Source organism: Theropithecus gelada, chromosome 13, assembly GCF_003255815.1.
Source record: "Theropithecus gelada isolate Dixy chromosome 13, Tgel_1.0, whole genome shotgun sequence".
In the NCBI taxonomy this organism is placed as follows: Eukaryota; Metazoa; Chordata; class Mammalia; order Primates; family Cercopithecidae; genus Theropithecus; species Theropithecus gelada.
This window is the reverse complement of record NC_037681.1, coordinates 43,801,554-43,818,677: the sequence shown is the minus strand read 5'-3', so window position 1 is coordinate 43,818,677 and position 17,124 is coordinate 43,801,554. Positions and strand designations below refer to the sequence as shown.

Genomic DNA, 17,124 nt, shown 5'->3' with positions numbered 1-17,124 from the left:
TCCCTTCCCTAAACAATACTTTTATTTTCTGTCAATCTGGCCACAACCAGGGCATGCAAAGTCCTGTCCTGATGGACTGCAGTAGCCACCCCAGGAGCCAGAGCTTCCTAACCTCCCTGGGACTGGCCAAGCCCGAGAGTAAAACAAGACCCTTAATAGAGATTTTGGAATGTGGTCCCTTCTTCTTTGGGGTAAGCAAGAGGTCGACGGCTTTGCATTAGTCACCAGAATGCCCAGGCAATTCCAATGAGCAGCTGAGGTCAGAGGCACTGCCAAGCCTGGAGGAAAATGTGTGGCCCACTTGTGGCCCATCGGTAGGACTTTCTGGATGTGATTTTGTGTAGGCGACACTCCCTGTTCCTACACCTGTGATTCTGTCTCCTCCTTTTGATTTATGATGTCTTCATGAGTCCTTTTAACTCCCCTGCAATTCTTCCTGGAACTCAATGAGGTGAAAACAAGTAGAGTAGAGTAGAGTAGAGAAAATAGAAAACCTTCCTGCTTTTCTCCAGCTAGGGCCTGGGCACAGCTCCCACCCATCAGGCCTCCCCTTCCCCAGACACAGGAGCTGGGTCACGGTCTCATTCTGTAATCCCGCAATGGGGAACTGCAGCCAGTTCTGCCAAGAGTCCTCCAAGGCCCCATAGAAGAGGCTGGTCTGGTTCCCAGCAACTGCGTGCTGAGACGAGACTGAGCGGGAGACGGGGGACGCCCAGAGACGGCTGCCAGAGCATCATCCAGTCCAGGCTGGCAGTAGCTGGGCCCCCCTCTCTGCCTCCCATGTCCACTCCTCAGCCCCACGCTGAATAGAAGGTGGAGACTGTCAGCAAAAGGCCAGGGGCGCCCAGGGGTGGAATTTTTCCCCAATTCTGAAAGCAAGGAGCTCAGGCCAGGGGCAGGAGGTGTGCCATTGTGAAGCTTGCCTGACACATAAGACGGGGCCAGCGCCTCCCGTGAGGCAATTCTGTTCAAAGGAGATGGGAAGATTCCAGCTGTTTCAAGCTGTTCTAGAAAGCACAAGTGACCCACTGTCTTGCCACACATCTGCCAGTCCTGACCACGTCACTGGCCACAGGAGGTTAAAAGGCGAGAAGGGGCCTCCCCTTGGGCTGGTTACTGTGGTTATCGAGGAATGAGCATGCACCGAGCCACTGTGGCTTCTCCCACCACATGGCCCGGCTGCAGAGGTTTGTGCAACATTCCAGATGTGTGACAATTAGAGGCTCAACATCTAGAAATTCCACCCTGTTCCTTGACACTTGCAACTCAGGGCAGTTCTGTTTCCCTGAGAAGAAAAAACAGAGACCTTCATGACTATGGGCCTTGACAGGCTCGTTACAATACGGGGGCCAACAATGTCTGCAGTGCCCCTGCCCAGGAGAAAAAGAACGGAGCCTTTTAGCAGGCGGAGTGGGACACCCCGAGGACCCCTTCTAGCCTGGGGCATGGGGGGCAGGTCCTGCAGATGATACAGGGTGGGCTGCTGGCCTTGCTGGTAGGTGACGGCATGGCAGGAGAGGAGGAGCTCTTGGCAGAGCTAACCCAGTCCTAATGACCAACCCACGCAGCCAGGGTTCCCGGCATCTGAGCAAAGAACTTCTTCCCCAGAACGAAGTACTTCTAGGGGGTATAGCCAGAGATATATGCAAGGTGTCCCCTGGGCAGGAGAAATGCAATAGGCTCATTAGAAGATGGAAATTCTAATTCTGTGCGTGCAGAAGACATCCCCTCCTGCCCCTCTCCCCAGCGTCCTTGGTTTGGCCTCCAAACACCACCAGAAGCCTCACTGCAACATTAAGTAGGCAGCCAGCAAGGAGATGCTCTGCTCTATGGCCTCTGGGAAGCACCTCCTGGAACCCATCTAGGGCTCACAGTCTTGCTGGAGAGACAAAGGTCACACAGAAATAAAGGCTGGACACATGACAAGAGGTACAGCTGCTCGCACGAGGGAGTGGGACGCCCTAGCTAAGAGTGAGAGCTCTCACAACATACAGATGTGAACTCCAGACCTGGGCTTTCTAGTTCAGCGACCTTGGATAAGTTATTTAGTCTCTAAACCTCAGTTTACTTCTCGGTACAGGAGATAACAACAGTAGCTACAGCCCTAATGCCGCTGGGAGGATTCCACGAGAAAGTGCACGCCAGTTGCTTAGCACAGCCTTGGGCACTTGGCCAGCACTCACTGGGTTCACAGACACGGTCCTGCGTGAGCTCCGGGGAGGCGTGATACCTTTGGTCAGGAGTGGTGAGGGAGGGCTTCAGGGAGGAAGTGTGGCCTGAGCAGGGCCCTAAGGATGGGCCCTGTTGACACCAGAGGTGAGCAGGGAGCTGCCCTGCAGGAGGTGGCTGCATTTCTGCAGCTGTGCTCGCCCTCATCAAGCCTCATTCTAAATGGATTATTGTTTATTGGCAGCTTATCCCATCTCTCGGGTTATGAATTATTTACCAGATAATGACTTCATAATTGTTAATGACAGATGCCCCAAGGACAGGCTGACATAACTTCTGAGGCCACAGTGCTAATTGTGGTGGAGTCCCAGAAGCCCCCACGTGGCCCCATCCAGAGTGTCACTCCTAGGGACAGAGCCTGACGGGTCCTTGGAGATCAGTCATGAATCCAGTCCCCTCATGATGCAGATAAAGACAGTAACATTCAAAGAGGGGCACAGACATGCCTCTAGGTCTCAAAGCCTGTCAGTGGCAATCATGGGAGGGATAAGCCTCAGTGTCTCGGATGGCCCATTCGTCACTGTCCAGGTTTGGGCTGCTGGACACTGTGAGCTGAGCAGGAGTTCAGATCCTCTTCATGGGGTGAGGGGCTAAATGAAATGGAGCTGTGATAGGTGCTTGGAGATTCCCTACCAGAAGTAAGTGGGAGGGGCCCCAGGACCCTCTGCTGTGGCCTATGGAGAACTGGAATAGGATGCAGCCCAGTGGCTGTCTGGGATCTTGTGGGCCGAGGAGCACCACCTCCCTGGGAGCAGACAGATATTCCCTGCGACTGGCTGCATTCAGCAAGCGAAGGCCGCAGGATGACTGACAGGTGAGGGTGGGAGGTGGGCATGCCAACACCTTCCTTGAAGATGCATTTGGTCTCAAAGAAGGTATGAATTAAGTCCATGACTCAGTTAGGGTCCTAGTCATTTAGAATAGTAAGAGCAAAGCCTTGTACAGCACCATGTCTTACGCACTATTCTAGGCACTTTATTATGTTAACTCATTTAGTCCTTACAAACACCAGATAATTTTATGAAAATCTCTACTTTGCACATGAAGAAACGGAGACACAGGGAGGTTAAGGACTGCGCCCAGAGGTTGCACAGCTGGAAAGGGGCAGGGCTGGGATTAGGACCAAGGCAGTCCAGCAGCTGTGCTTGTGACCATTACTTTCTGCTGCTTGCTGTTGCCTGAATGAATGAACAAAGGTCGTGAGGACCCTCTGAATATGGAACGTACCTTTCTAAACATGGCTTGAATGCGATGTTGAGCATACTGAGAGCCTGTGTTCTAGTAAGATCTGGGAGGCCTAGCTTCCTCTTGGGCCATGGACTATGCTTGGAACAGTAGAAAGGAGAGCTCTGGCTGGGTGCACCATGTCCCCAGAGGTGGTGGCCTTGGGAGGGCAGGGTCAGTGCGTCACCCTCTGCCCTAATAAGGGTGGCTGTTAGCTAACTTGATGGGTGTGGCTGGCTCCTTTCACACACAGTTTAGATAGGTTAAAGGAGCCACTTCAGATCATTCATTCATCTCAGAAACATTTGAGAGCCTTCTTTGTGCCAGGCTTTGTGACTGAGACACACTGACTGCGACAGTCCCTGCCACCAAGGAACTCCCGGTAGTCTCCCGGGAGGGTTCTGTGATCTGAGGAGGTGGGGCTGAGGGGCCCAGGAGCACAGCCAGAGGCCGTGGGAACTGACTTTTTCCATTCATCAATTCCTTCCAGCATGTGTGGGGTGTTTGGCTTTGCAGGCTCCCCTCAGTACTGGGGGTGGGAATGAGCCTTGAGCATCCTGGACAGTGACGGGACCATACCGGAACCAGGAAGCAGCAAGTACTACAAGGGTGCTGGGGAGAGAAATGGCATCACGGCATCAGAGGAGAGAGAATTCCCTCAGGGGCGGCCCTGGAGCTCTTTGCCAGGAGATAGGTAGGGATGGGAGAGGTGCTTCTGGGAGACTCGCTCAGTAGGACCAAGTGCCCCAAGGTGGGATATGAACACTCAGGTAGGTCAGACAGTACAGGAGTCTGCAGAGATGTGAGCAAGAGCCCAGCAGAGACTGGTGCAGGCCAGATTTCCTTTATGTGATCCACAGAGGCAGCAGCTGTAGTTAAGGGAGGACCTGCGCAAGATGGCAGAGCACCACAAATGCATTTCAGAAAGCCTTGAACTGGTGCTAAATAAATAATCACACTGTTTATTCTGAGATGGAGAGGGAGGACACCTCCTCTCTGTGCTAATGGCAGGGGCGCGGCTCTCTGGCTGGCGGGGCCGACACCAGCACATCCCACATCCTGGAGTGCTGATCCCAGAAAGGCCTGGACAGAACCTCTCTGTGTTCTGACTTCCGTTTCCCACTTTCAGCACGTGCCTGTGTACCTAGAGAAGGGAGTGCCGGCTTAATTGTTACCTCCTGTGCTGTTACTAGGTTACTTCGTAAAAGCAGAAATGTGCTTCTAATGATTTTTGCTGTTGCTGCTACCTTATGAGCCAGATGCTTTTATCTAAATGAGTTACTACAAATCAAGGGTGGCCTGTGAGGACTGCTAGGCTGCATCTGTCTTCCACAGGTGAGCTCAGGCTCTGTGCGTGAGGCTGAAATCTCCCCATTCTCTTTGCATCCAGCCTGCTTACAAGAAAGGGTGAAAACAGGTATTGGCGGCTGTCATGAATGACCTCCAGGTGGTCTGGGAGCAAGTAGAGGGGTCTCCAGCCTGTGATGGTCATTCTGTGTCCTGTTCCACTTGGCTTAGGAAGGTGACAGCCTGGGTCTAGTTGACCCGTGGTCTTTAGGCCTCTTGGGTCATGGTGGGTGGGAAGGGCAGCCCACACGTGGCTCCTTCAGTTATCCTCCTGAGTGGGGGTTGGGACCGCACTGCAGCCCAGCAGATGGTCAATGCCTAGCTTGACACGTCCAATGTGCTGCACTAATGGTCGTGGGAGGCAGGCAGGCGCGTGATTGATACTTGCTCAGAGCTTTTTAGGCTTCAAAATAAGGAGTGGCAGCTGACACGGGGACAAGAAGGGTCCCTAGGTTATATTAGGAACCAGGAGACAGGGACTTTAGTTTCTGCTCTGCCTTGATGGGTTGTGTGACCTTGAGCAAGATACTAGACCTCTCTGGGCTTTGGTTTGCTCCTTGGTACAATAAATGGCAACAAGAACCCCTTTTTGTCTACCTCCTAGAGTCCCTCTCATGATCCAGGAGAGGAAGCTGTGAAAACACTTTGCAATCTAAAAGCACTAGGTCACAGGAGGAGGTAACATAAATCGTCTATCTTTAGCCTTAGAGGTTCCAACAAATTGGAGTTGGAGTAGGAGTTGCCAGGGAGTCTCTGTTTTGGGGTCGGGGAGTCCACATGGAGCCCAGCTGTGAGGGTGGCTCTCGCCAATGCCCTGTGAGCTTTCAGTTACATCCCCATTATATGAGAAAGTGACCTTGGGAGGGTTAGCATGGCATTCAAGGCTGTGTCTCCCAATTCTTAGGTTTCCCTTAGCATTTCTGCTCTGATATCTTTGGTCTTTTTATATCTTCAGGCTTTTACACAAGCTGTTCCCATTGCCTAGAGTGTTCCCTGTACACATATATAAATGCATAGATTTAGATTTCCAGCTTTAAGGCACCTCTTCTTTGAAGCCTGTGGTTTTGATCAAACTAAGCTAGTTGCTGAATATTCTCCTCCCCTCAAATGTGTGCTCTGGGTCAGGGGTTTTTGTCTCATATAGTCACTGTCATACCCCCAGTGCCTACAACAATGCCTAGCATTATAGTAGATGCTAACTAAGTATTGTTGAGTAAATGAGTTGCTCTTCCGTAGCACTTGGTATACATTCTTCTTGTTGCATTTATCACATATTTGCCACATAAGAATGGATCACATTTATCATGTAAGAATTTGTATGTACTTGCTGCCCCACCGGACTGAGAGCTCCTTGCAGGCAGGGCTTTCGTCTGACCTCTCTGGATCCCAGACCTAGGACAATGTACAATGTGACTACCAGGAAGTGTTGAAGGAATGAATGAATGAGTGTTGCAACACTCTTTTGTTGCACCATGTGCTGGGTATTCATCCTATAGTCCCCAGTACTCCTGGCACTATTTGTCCTGTTGTAAGAGAGAGAGAGGGGGGTGGAGTTGGAGAGAGACGGGAGAAATTTATGATTAGAAGACAAAAGCTTAAAAGTCTTTCTGAGTGGCCTCTGAGTATGAGTAAGTGAGATCATCCCTACAGGATAGAAGTCCATCAATTTCAGAGCATGGTCACTCAATGTATGCATACACGGTGCTTTCCCTGAGCAGGATGCACACACGGCGTTTTCCCCTGATGGATGTTTTTGTGCAAGCTAGAAAGAGGCACTCCTCCCTCCGAACTCTCAAGGGCATGGTGATACTCCCAGAGCACAGACTGGGGGGTCAGAACGCACGTCTCCTTGGCCAGGTGCCCTCATGGAGGACACAAACTCACAACTGTTCCCGGCAGCCCCAGCCACAGGAGCAGGTGCAAGGTAAGCAAGGAGACAGGCCGCTTAGAACATCAAATTTTGCCATAAAAATAAACTCTGAGGTTTGTGGAGAAGCTATTTCTAGCCCAGGTGCCAAATGAGGTTCTGCACCTAGACTGGACGGCTGTGCGCCCCTCCATCTCCCACCATTCACTAAGAGAAACTACCCACATGCATGCTATCCTCAGTTCCCTGGCTTCCAGGACTGGGGAAAGAGTCCATCCCGGGCATCTCCAGCCTCTTGCCGACAATCTCCGCCCACTGTCTAGCGTGGGGCTGAGTGGAGCTGACAAGGAAGACTGAAAAGGGGGCCATGGCCTTCCACAATCCTGAACTGGGTGGCGCTTTGGTGGCCATCATTAGCCATCTCTGATCTCCCCTAGTCCAGTCTCAGCACTCAGATGCTGTGAACCAAACCAGCCTCTTCTTTTTTTTTTTTTTTTTTTTAAACAAAAAAAGTGTTGCAACACTCTTTTGTTGCACCATGTGCTGGGTATTCATCCTATAGTCCCCAGTACTCCTGGCACTATTTGTCCTGTTGTAAGAGAGAGAGAGGGGTGGAGTTGAAGAGAGAGAGAAGAAATTTGTGATTATAAGACAAAAGCTTAAAAATCTTTCTGAGTGGCCTCTGAGTATGAGTAAGTGAGATCATCCCTACAGGATAGAAGTCCATCAATTTCAGAGCATGGTCACTCAATGTATGCGTACACGGTGCTTTCCCCGAGCAGGATGCACACACGATGCTTTCCCCTGATGGATGTTTTTGTGCAAGCTAGAAAGAGGCACTCCTCCCTCCGAACTCTCAAGGGCACAGCGATACTCCCAGAGCACAGGCTGGGGGTCAGAACCCATGTCTCCTTGGCCAGGTGCCCTCATGGAGAACACAAACTCACAACTGTTCCCGGCAGCCCCAGCTCACTGCAACCTCTGCCTCCCGGGTTCAAGCAATTCTCCTGCCTCAGCCACCCGAATAGCTGGGATTACAGGCATGTGCCACTACACCTGGCTAATTTCTGTATTTTCTAGTAGAGACAGGGTTTTGCCATGTTGGTCAGGCTGGTCTCGAACTCCTGACCTCAGATGATCCGCCTGCCTCAGCCTCCCAAAGTGCTGGGATTACAGGCTTGAGCCACCGTTCTCAGCCCAAACCAGCCTCTTCTATGGGATCTTGGAGGGCTCTTGGCAGAACTAGCTACAATTCCCCATTGTGGGGTTACAGAACGAGGCTGCTGACCAGTTACTGTGGCTGGGGAAACAGGAGGCTCCTACCCTCTTTCCAGGGAGGCCTGACTGGGGTGGGAGCTGTGCCCAGGTCCCAGCCAGAGAAAAGCAGGAACCTTTCTACTCTATTTGTTTTCACTTTGCTAAGTTCCAGAAAGGATGGCAGGGGACTTAAAAGGATACATTAAGACACCATAAATCAAAAGTAGGAGAGAGAATCACAAGTGTAGGAGCAGGAAACGGAGAAGGGAATGTTGCCTACATGAAACCATATTTAGAAAGTGCCATACACAGGCTACAGGTGGGCCACAAATCTGCCTCCAGGCTTGGCAGTGCTTCTGACCTTGGCCACCTGTCAGAACCACCTGGAGAGCTTTACAAAAATCCAGATGCCTGGATCCACCTCCCAGAGACTGACTGTGAACTCACGCATCTGGTATGTAGCCTGGGTATGAGAATTTAAAAAATCTCCCTGGGTGATGTCATATGCAGCCAGAGTTGAGAGTTACTGTTTCGAGAGCTTGGAAGAGGCAAATCTGTTACAACATGATTTGTGGGTCCATGAGATCCTATGATGGTGGCTCGGGAGAAGAATATGTCTGTGGTGAAATCAGAGACACCTCTCCCAAGGGTCCTAGCAAAGGAGTCACAAGTGACAGGATAAACATTAACTGCCATAGAATCCTAAATGAGGGTACACTGTTGTGACCTGGAGGGCAGCAGATATTCTAACAGCCCGGAGAGTTCATGTAAAAGCATTCCGGGTGGGGCAAGATGAACACAGCACAACATAGCCAAGGTATCCAGCTTTTGGATAGCTTGATCCGGGGGTAGATTTTAAAGGATCTGAAAGACTAGACAAATTACACATCATCCAGGAATACTGTTTTGCCAAATCTTTATAACTCCCATCTGAGTTCCTCAAGCCACAGAATTCAGGAACCTGCTAATAACACCTGTGAGTTGACAGTAGTGGTTAAAGTTTTAGAACACACTGATATCCTCATGAGAACAATTAGAATATCTGGGGGAAGGAGCCAGGCATCTGTACCTTTTTTTTTTTTTTTTTTTTTTTTTTTTTTTTTTTTTTTTTTGAGACAGAGTCTCCCTCTGTCACCTAGGCTGGAGTGGTGCAGTGGTGCGATCTTGGCTCACTGCAACCTCTGCCTCCCGGTTTCAAGTGATTCTCCTACCTCAGCCTCCTGAGTAGCTGGGACTACAGGCATGTGCCACCATGCCCGGCTAATTTTTGTATTTTTAGTAGAGACAGGGCTTCACTATGTTGGCCAGGCTGGTCCCAAACTCCTGGCCTCAAGTGATCTGCCCACCTCAGCCTCCCAAAGTGCTGGGATTACGGGCATGAGCCATCGCGCCTGGCCCATCTGTAGTTCTTAAAGCTCTCTGGGCAATTCCAATGTGCACCAAGGGCTGAGAACTGCTGGCCCTGGTGGCACCGTTCCTCCCTTGTCACCATTCAAGGTCCTGAGAGGTGGGAAGGCCGGGGTTATTCCCATTTCACAGCTGAGGATACTGAGGCTCAGAAGGTTTTATAGGGCTTTCCCAGAGTGAGTGGTAGATTTGGGACTAGAATCCAGAGCTTGCCTCCAATCCCAGGTTCCCTGCCACCATGCTGCCTGTGAGGACATGCTGTCTATGGTTCTGTAATCTCTGAACTGAATAAAATTATCTGATCCCAAGAGGTATGCATGAACAGGGCCCTGCGCTGGGCTTGTAGAGAAAAGAGGATGGTTCCTATCCTCAGTGAGCTCAGGGTCCAGGAAGGAAGGTGAGCAGCCTAAGGCAAAGGAGATGGAGATGCATGGCTAAGGGAGGGAGGAGGGCTGACACAGTCCAAGTACAAGGCTTCCTTGGAGAGCAAGGAAGCAGCTTTGTCTTGGACAGGCGGAGTCTGATATGTGAATCAGACAGCAGGGATCTGCTACGCAGAGGCTGCTGAAGTGGTCCGGACCTTAGGACAGAGGTGCCATCTGGGAGTCAAGCCTGGGAACAGCTGAAGCAGAGGGAGGGAAGGGAGGGCTGGGGATGCAGGGAGCCGAGGAAAGCCTTGTGGCACCAACACCTCCCCTTCTTGGCGGGAGGAGGCGGTGGAGCTGGAGGACAGCAGCTCACATGAGCAAGATGGACAGGAAGCAGGAGAAGACGCTGGCACCGAGGTGGACAGCACACGCTGGGGGTCTGCAGCCCTGTCGATGGAAAGGTGTGGAACAGCTGCAGGGTACCAGGCAGCGAACGGACCAGAATCCCAAATGCCTGCATGGGGCTGAGGGCTTGGCTAAGTTTCTGTTGAGGGATCTGGGCCCCAGCTAGTGGGTGTGGTCACATGGCCTTCTCAGGGGTGTGAGCGCCCAGATACCTATTTGAAGAAGGGACTGCAGAGGTCCCCAGAGCGGGCCAGGAAAAGCAGATACAGTCAGAAGACAAGGGCAGAGTGTCTGCGTCGGGCAGAGTGTCTGCGTCGGCCAGAGAAACACTGGGATGTCTGCCTGCAGGTCCCTCCTTGAGGTGGACACCACAGAGGCCAAGAGGGGAGTGGACAAGGGGAGAGCAAGGCTGTCCACGGCGTGAGGGAGGGAAGACAGGCAGAGGGCAGGGGAGTGCGATCAGAGAGGACACCTGCAGGATAGACTGGGGGAAGTGAAGGTGGGGGCTGTGGAAGCCCAGGGCACGGCACACGGTGTTCTCTAACTGCCATTAGCTCCAGAGACATTTGCAACCCCCTCCGAAGATGCAGGCGGCATCTAGGTCATCTCGTTTGCTGAGGGCAGGGGGACAAACAGCCTGGACAGACAGTACTGAGAGGGTCTCAATGATGGAGGCAGCGGATGCCGCCCAGGGCAGCTCCAGCACCAGTGGCGATCAGCACTGCCCTTCACCACCTCCAGAGCCTGAGGTGTCTGCTAATGCCATTCTTGGCTCAGACTTGGGCTCTGCGCAAACTGAGTCCTCCGCTCAACTCCCCCCACCCCTCTTCCCTGCAGTGCAGGTATCAGATTTCACTCCTGCTAGCTGGTTCCAGTATGGTCTTCTTTCCACCAAACCACAGAAAAGCAGAGCGCGGCCCTCCACGCTTGGCTCTTCAACTGGCCTGTTTCGTAGCAGGTTACACAGGGCCCTGTGAGCTGGCCCAGTTTCCACAGCAAACTGATAGCTGCTTCCACTGATCCCCAGGGGTCACAGAACCATCTAGGGGCCTCAGAACCTTCCTATCATCTTGGAAATCAATGGGACTCCTGCATGTGAGGGGAGCGCACAGCCAGCACCAGGCCGTATGTCGTGTCTCGGGCACTCCCAGGCACAGTCCTGGCTGCACACGGTGATTTGTTTACTGAGAGCTAGGCAGGTGCTGGTATGAGTGGCGGAGTGGGCGGAACTCAGAGACAGATCAGGTACGATTCCCATCCTCCAGGAACTGGCCAAGTGCTAGGGAAGACAGACTTGAGTTCACAATGGGGACCCTGGTCTGGGGGCGCAGAGATAGAGGCCCACATAGGGTGCATCTTACCAGCTATGGCTGGTGAAACCACCCTCAAGGTCCCTCCCCATCCTAAAGTACATGATTGCCAGAGTTCGGGATGAACAAGAGAACAAGAGCCATGTGCCACCCTGCATCAGCAGCAGGGAAGATTAGACCCCAGACTAAGGGTCAACATTTAAGAAACCAAAACCCACTGTCCTGGGGTGTCTCTGTTCCCTTCCCTCTTGCCAAACTCACAGGTACATCCAAGGAGAGCTGGCTTCTGTGAAGAACATGTCCTCAATCTTTTCTTTGCCCCGTGTAGGAGCGGGGATGCCCTGGCTGCCAAACCAACGTTTTGCTGTCTTGTTTTCCAACTCCCCTTCTCTGACCCAACAGGAGGCCTGGAGGCAAAGGATTCCCCAGTGCTGGGGATATCGCTAGCAAGCACAGCCATCCCCCGCCAGTGGTGCCATGGGCGTGTGCCAACAGCCCACCAGCTTCCTAGGTCAGGAACCCACCTCTCCTCTGGCTGCCCCTACTGGGCTGCTGGGAGGCTGCAGGCTGGATGCACCGTGGGGTCACAGGGTGGGGAACCTTCCATTTCAGTGCTGATCCTGGCCCAGCCTACAGCCTTCTCCCACTTCCTGCTGACAACCAAGGCTACCCCTAGCCTGAGATTCCAAAGCCATATTTTCTCCTCTCTGTGCAAGGGTTCTGGCTGGGGACAGCCATCCCCAACCTCACAGTCTCTGAGTCCAAAGAGAAAGCTCTCTGACCAGCAGAGAATCTGGATGTGGCAGGAGCCTTGTTGGTCTGACACTCTGCCCCCGCTGCAGATGGAAGCTGGAGTTTGGACTCAGGCAGAGGCCAGGAGGCCACCTGTCAGAGGGCATGAGGGTGGGCCGCTGAATACAGCAGTCCCGGGGCTGCTATGACCTGTGCTCACCCAGCACTAGGCCCCATGTGTTATGCAGACGCAGCCTGTACTTCTAAAGGCTCAAGTCGCACAAGGACATATGAGGCTGGGCCAGCTGGGCCTCTACTGTCCTGGATCCGAGAGCACACTCCTCTGCCCTCCAGCCTGCTTTATTCCAGGCCCAGTTCCTGTCCCTTCAGTAGCAGGAAATGTGGCGAATGTTGTCAACTCTAGCTCCAGGCCTCCTTGCCTCTGCAGGCACATTCCTGGCCTGCCCGGTGGGAACTAAAGCAGATCCCAGACCAGAGATTCTGTTCACAAGATTGTGCCCTCCCAAGGCAGGCCAGGTTCCCCCACACTTCTGGGTGCCTGATCCTGCTTGGAGAACCTGGAATCAAAAGTTTAGGCCAGGACTCTAAAAATTTAACCCAAGGAAGTCATCAAATGACTATGCAGATACATATGCAACAATGTTTGTTGTGCTGTTATTTGTAATAGTGAAATACTTAAAATATGTTAAATGTCCATCAATAGGGCATTAAGTGAATCATGTATGCTATTACATCCACAGAGTAGACAGTCTGTAAAAATGGTGACATAGATTTCTATTTACTGACATACAAAATGGCTTGACACATTGTTGAATCTAAATAATGTGCCCCCCACACAGTACCCACAGTCAGATCCTGTGTGCATGTGTGTGCCTGTGTGCACTGTTTACATATGTGCGTAAGAAAAAGCCAGGAAAGAAACACTAAAATGGTTATCTCTGGGGAACGGGATTATAAGTCATTTATATACTTTTAGCCACTATGCTTTAAAATCCCTTTACAATGAATAAATAATATTTTCATATTTAATAATACATTTTAATAACAAAACTTAATTATAAAACTTAATTACAGTTTTTGAGGAGGTTAAAGGTCACCTAGCTGCTGGCCATCCTTAGATCTAACCTCCTGGGGAAAGCCAAGGCCCAGGTAAGCAAGGAAGGTCACAGAGATTCTTTGGTGCGGCACGGTGGCTCACGCCTGCAATCCCAGCACTTTGGGAGGCCGAGGTGGGTGGATCACCTGAGGTCAGGAGTTCAAGACCAGCCTGGCCAACATGGCGAAACTATGTCGTGAGAGCACACGTGATAGCCAGTCATGATAGCACGTGCCTGTAGTCCCAGCTACTTGGGAGGCTGAAGTGAAAGAATCGCTTGAACCCGGAGGCAGAGGTTGCAGTGAGCCGAGATTGCGCCACTGTGCTCCAGCCTGGGCGGCACAGTGAGACTGTGTCTCCAAAAAAAAAAAGAGTCATAGATATTCTCTTTGGTTGATTCTAGAAGGATTGAGGCTAACATGGCTTAGCTAAGCCCCAGTACCGGTTGATCACACGCCTGTGGTAAAAACTGCCCTGAGGAAGACGGCGAGGGGACCTACTGCGCTTTCTCCCCTTCCCCCACACATTTAGTGTGAGAGGAGAGAGCTGGCCATGCTCAGGCCTGATGACTTTATTTCCAGGTGAGCCGAGCAGAGACCTACCTTGCGCCGCCCGTCTCTGGCAAGCTCAGGATTCGTCCCCAGGATGCAAAAACCTCGATGGCCGCCAACACTTAGCAAAGCGTGAGCATCACCAGGAATCCAGATAGTCTAGAAAGAGAGGGAAAAAGAGTAGGGTAGGGGTAGGGGAAAGGTCTAATTTTTTCTTTCTTTCTTTCTTTCCTTTCTTTTTTCTTTTTTTGCAAAAAAATCTCTTTTGAATTCCACCATCCCAGGTGGTCCCCACACTAACTGGATGCTAGTCTCCGCCTCAGATGTCCCCGATGCTGAGCTGCATACTGTGGATTATCTCACACGGGCTGTGCACAGCCAGCCAGCGACGTGGGTAGCAGACTACTCCTAGTGGCAGATATGAGGCATCCCTCGCCCATCCTCCGAATATACACAGCCCTAATCCCCACCATTGAGCCACTGACACTGAATAAGAGAGAGAACAATGGTATTGTCTTCCATCTAATCCAAACTAAGAAACTCCAGCAATGGGGAGAAAGAAAAAATTTAAGTCTTTAATCTAATACTGAGAAGGACACAAACTCTAGAATTACAAAAACAAATCATTACTTTTTTCACACAATGGGCAAGAAGACCTTGAGGAGGCAAAGAATAGGTTCCCTGGGAAGAAATTTTTTTTTTTTTTAAATTATAGATTTAATACCTAGGAGAAAGAGGCTATCTATTATGGGGAGGCAGAGCTACTCCTGGTTCCTTCTTTTAAATGTAATCTATGAGAAAGCCATCTTCACGACGGGAAATGGCATCCCCCACTGCAAAACGCACAACTGTCATTACCTGGGAATCAATATATTTTTTTAAACCGAATATATCATTATCAATTGATTTTCCTTTTTCCTCTTAGCACTCCAGAGTCCCGGGTAGCAGGGGAAAGCTTTAATGTGATATGAAGGATTTGGACAGGTAAATAAGTTATTGTAAACTCATTTTGCCTTATGGCCAGCTTCCCTCTGACAACGCGACGAGTCTTTCTCAGATCCTCTCAACCTAAGCTTTTCCAGCGGCCGCTGACAGAGACGCACGTGAGCCATATCAAATAGCCATTTTAAAGCTGAAGGTGGCAAAAATATTATTTTTCCCAAGGATGGAATGTTCTCTTTACGACTAAGAAATAACCTCTGCGGGGCAGCAAAATAAGCCAAGGTCGCCATTTAATTCTGACACAGAACCAAAGTGGCAAGTGCATTTCCTCTACCAAGCCTATGAGAAGCACAAGGAGAAATCGATCACTTTGACCACAAGGTATTGGCAGTACTGGTGATCGATGTCGTTCTGGGAAAGATCCTTGGCAGATAAGTGCTGGTGAAGAGAGAGGCCTAGGAGATAGGGGTCAAACCATTTTTAGGGGCTTGAGAATCTTATTCATTCATTCATTCATTCATTCATTCATTCATTCAATAAATACTGATTCCCTCTATGTGTCAGGCAGTACGTTCAAGGCACTGGGAATACATGAGCGAACAAAAGAGAAAAATATTCCTGCCCTCAGGGAGCTCATATTCTAGAGGGTGGAAACATAGAATATACAATACACTTAAAAAGTAGTGAAAATTGTATCATATTTTGGAAGGTAGTAGTGCAATGTATTAGAGAAGAAATGGAGCAGGGTAGGGTGCATGTTGTGGGCGGGCCTGTGGTGCAGTTTAAATAGGGTGGGCAGGGTCAGTCTCATGAGCGGAGGACATTTGAGCACACACTTCAAGATGAGGAGTAGGTCGTGTGGGCATCTGGCCCTACCTGTTCCAGGCAGAGGGAAGAGTCAGTGTGAACATGGCTGGTATGTTCCAGGACCACCAAGGAAGCCACTGTGGTTGGCGGAGGGAGGTTCTGGTAAGAGGTGAGGCCAGAGCGGTGAGCATCCTGATTGTGTAGGGCCCTGTAGGCCACTGTGAGCCCAAAGATCCCAGTCGCCATCTTTAGAAGGGGCTCCCAATTTCTTGAGCCAAAACCGTCAGAGTTCATGTCAGGTTAATCCACTTCCTTTCCAGGCTGTGCCAAATGAATATGGTATAGGCTAGACCGCAGCCTAGAGGGACAGTGGTGGGAAGGAAGCACAGGCTGTCTATGCCTGTTCTGACGAAGGTGGCCTTGCCCTTCCTTCTCTACGGTCCCTACCTCTAGGGGAGACAAGTGAAACAGTTCCGAACAAAAATAAACCACATGCACAGCTGAGTTCTCTGGGACTTTTCCTCATGTGCTGATGAAAAGGTCTGGAAGTGAATGACCCATTGGCTATTATAGACTGTACTGGGCGTCTTGTGTTGGCCCTCTCGGCCTGCCTTTCATCTTCCCCACCCTGTTCTTCCCCACCTCTCCCAGGCAAGACCTGGGAGGCTCACCTGACCTGTATGGAGAGCATCCCTCATGTTTTGGACCCTCTGACTTCTGGTTAGGTTCAGCCCATGCAGACACCAGCAGGAGACTGGGGACAGGGTTGGGGTTGGCTGTTGGTTCCCCTGCTCCCCTCCCTCTCTGTGTCTTCATGAGCAGGCTGTCCCTCACCTGCAGGTCATGGCTCTAGTTGGGGAACAAGGAGCTCCACAAGGCTCTCTCTCTGGATTCCTGTAATAGCTCCCTCCCCTGACCATTATGCCCAAAGGCAGTAATTCCCCCCATCCCATCATCAGCCCGGGGGCACTGTGCTATGATGGTTTCTCTATACTGTGCCTGTTCACCTTTGTGGATAGTCGTTTTACTTAACTCTCTTCAAATTACACATTTGAATATGTCTATTTCAAGACCCCAATGAAGACATTCACAGAGAGGGTTAAAAGCAAGAACCTGGAATCAGACACATCTGAATTAGAATTCTAACACTGACACTTAGTTTTGTGACAGCAGGTAAGTTCTTTAACTCCTAGGAACCTCTGTTTCCCATTCTTTTCAGGCCAACATTCAAACTGAGGAAATACAGAGAATACCACAAAGACACTACTTGAGAAGAGCAACCCCAAGACACATAATGTTTTTTTTGTTTTGTTTTGTTTTTGAGATGGAGTCTCACTCTGTTGCCCAGGCTGGAGTGCAGTGGCGCGATCTCGGCCCACTGCAGCCTCCACCTCACAGGTTCAAGCAATTCTCCTGCTTCAGCCTCCCAAGTAGCTGGGACTACAGGCACGCGCTGCCATTCCTGGCTAATTTGTGTATTTTTAGTAGAGACAGAGTTTCATCATGTTGGTCAGGATGGTCTTGATCTTCTGACTTTGTGATCCGCCCGCCTCGGCCTCCC

At 50.9% G+C, this 17,124-nt stretch overlaps 1 protein-coding gene across 1 annotated transcript in view; it reads right to left on the bottom strand.

Annotated features, from left to right (window-relative positions):
- The window catches only part of KLHL29 (kelch like family member 29), a 321,749-nt gene that overhangs the window by 220,909 nt on the left and 83,716 nt on the right, over positions 1–17,124 (bottom strand). Inside the window, exon 2 of the mRNA XM_025354805.1 lies at positions 13,866–13,973. The gene's annotated coding sequence lies outside the window, so the exon portion shown is untranslated. The remainder of the gene's footprint in view (positions 1–13,865; positions 13,974–17,124) is intronic.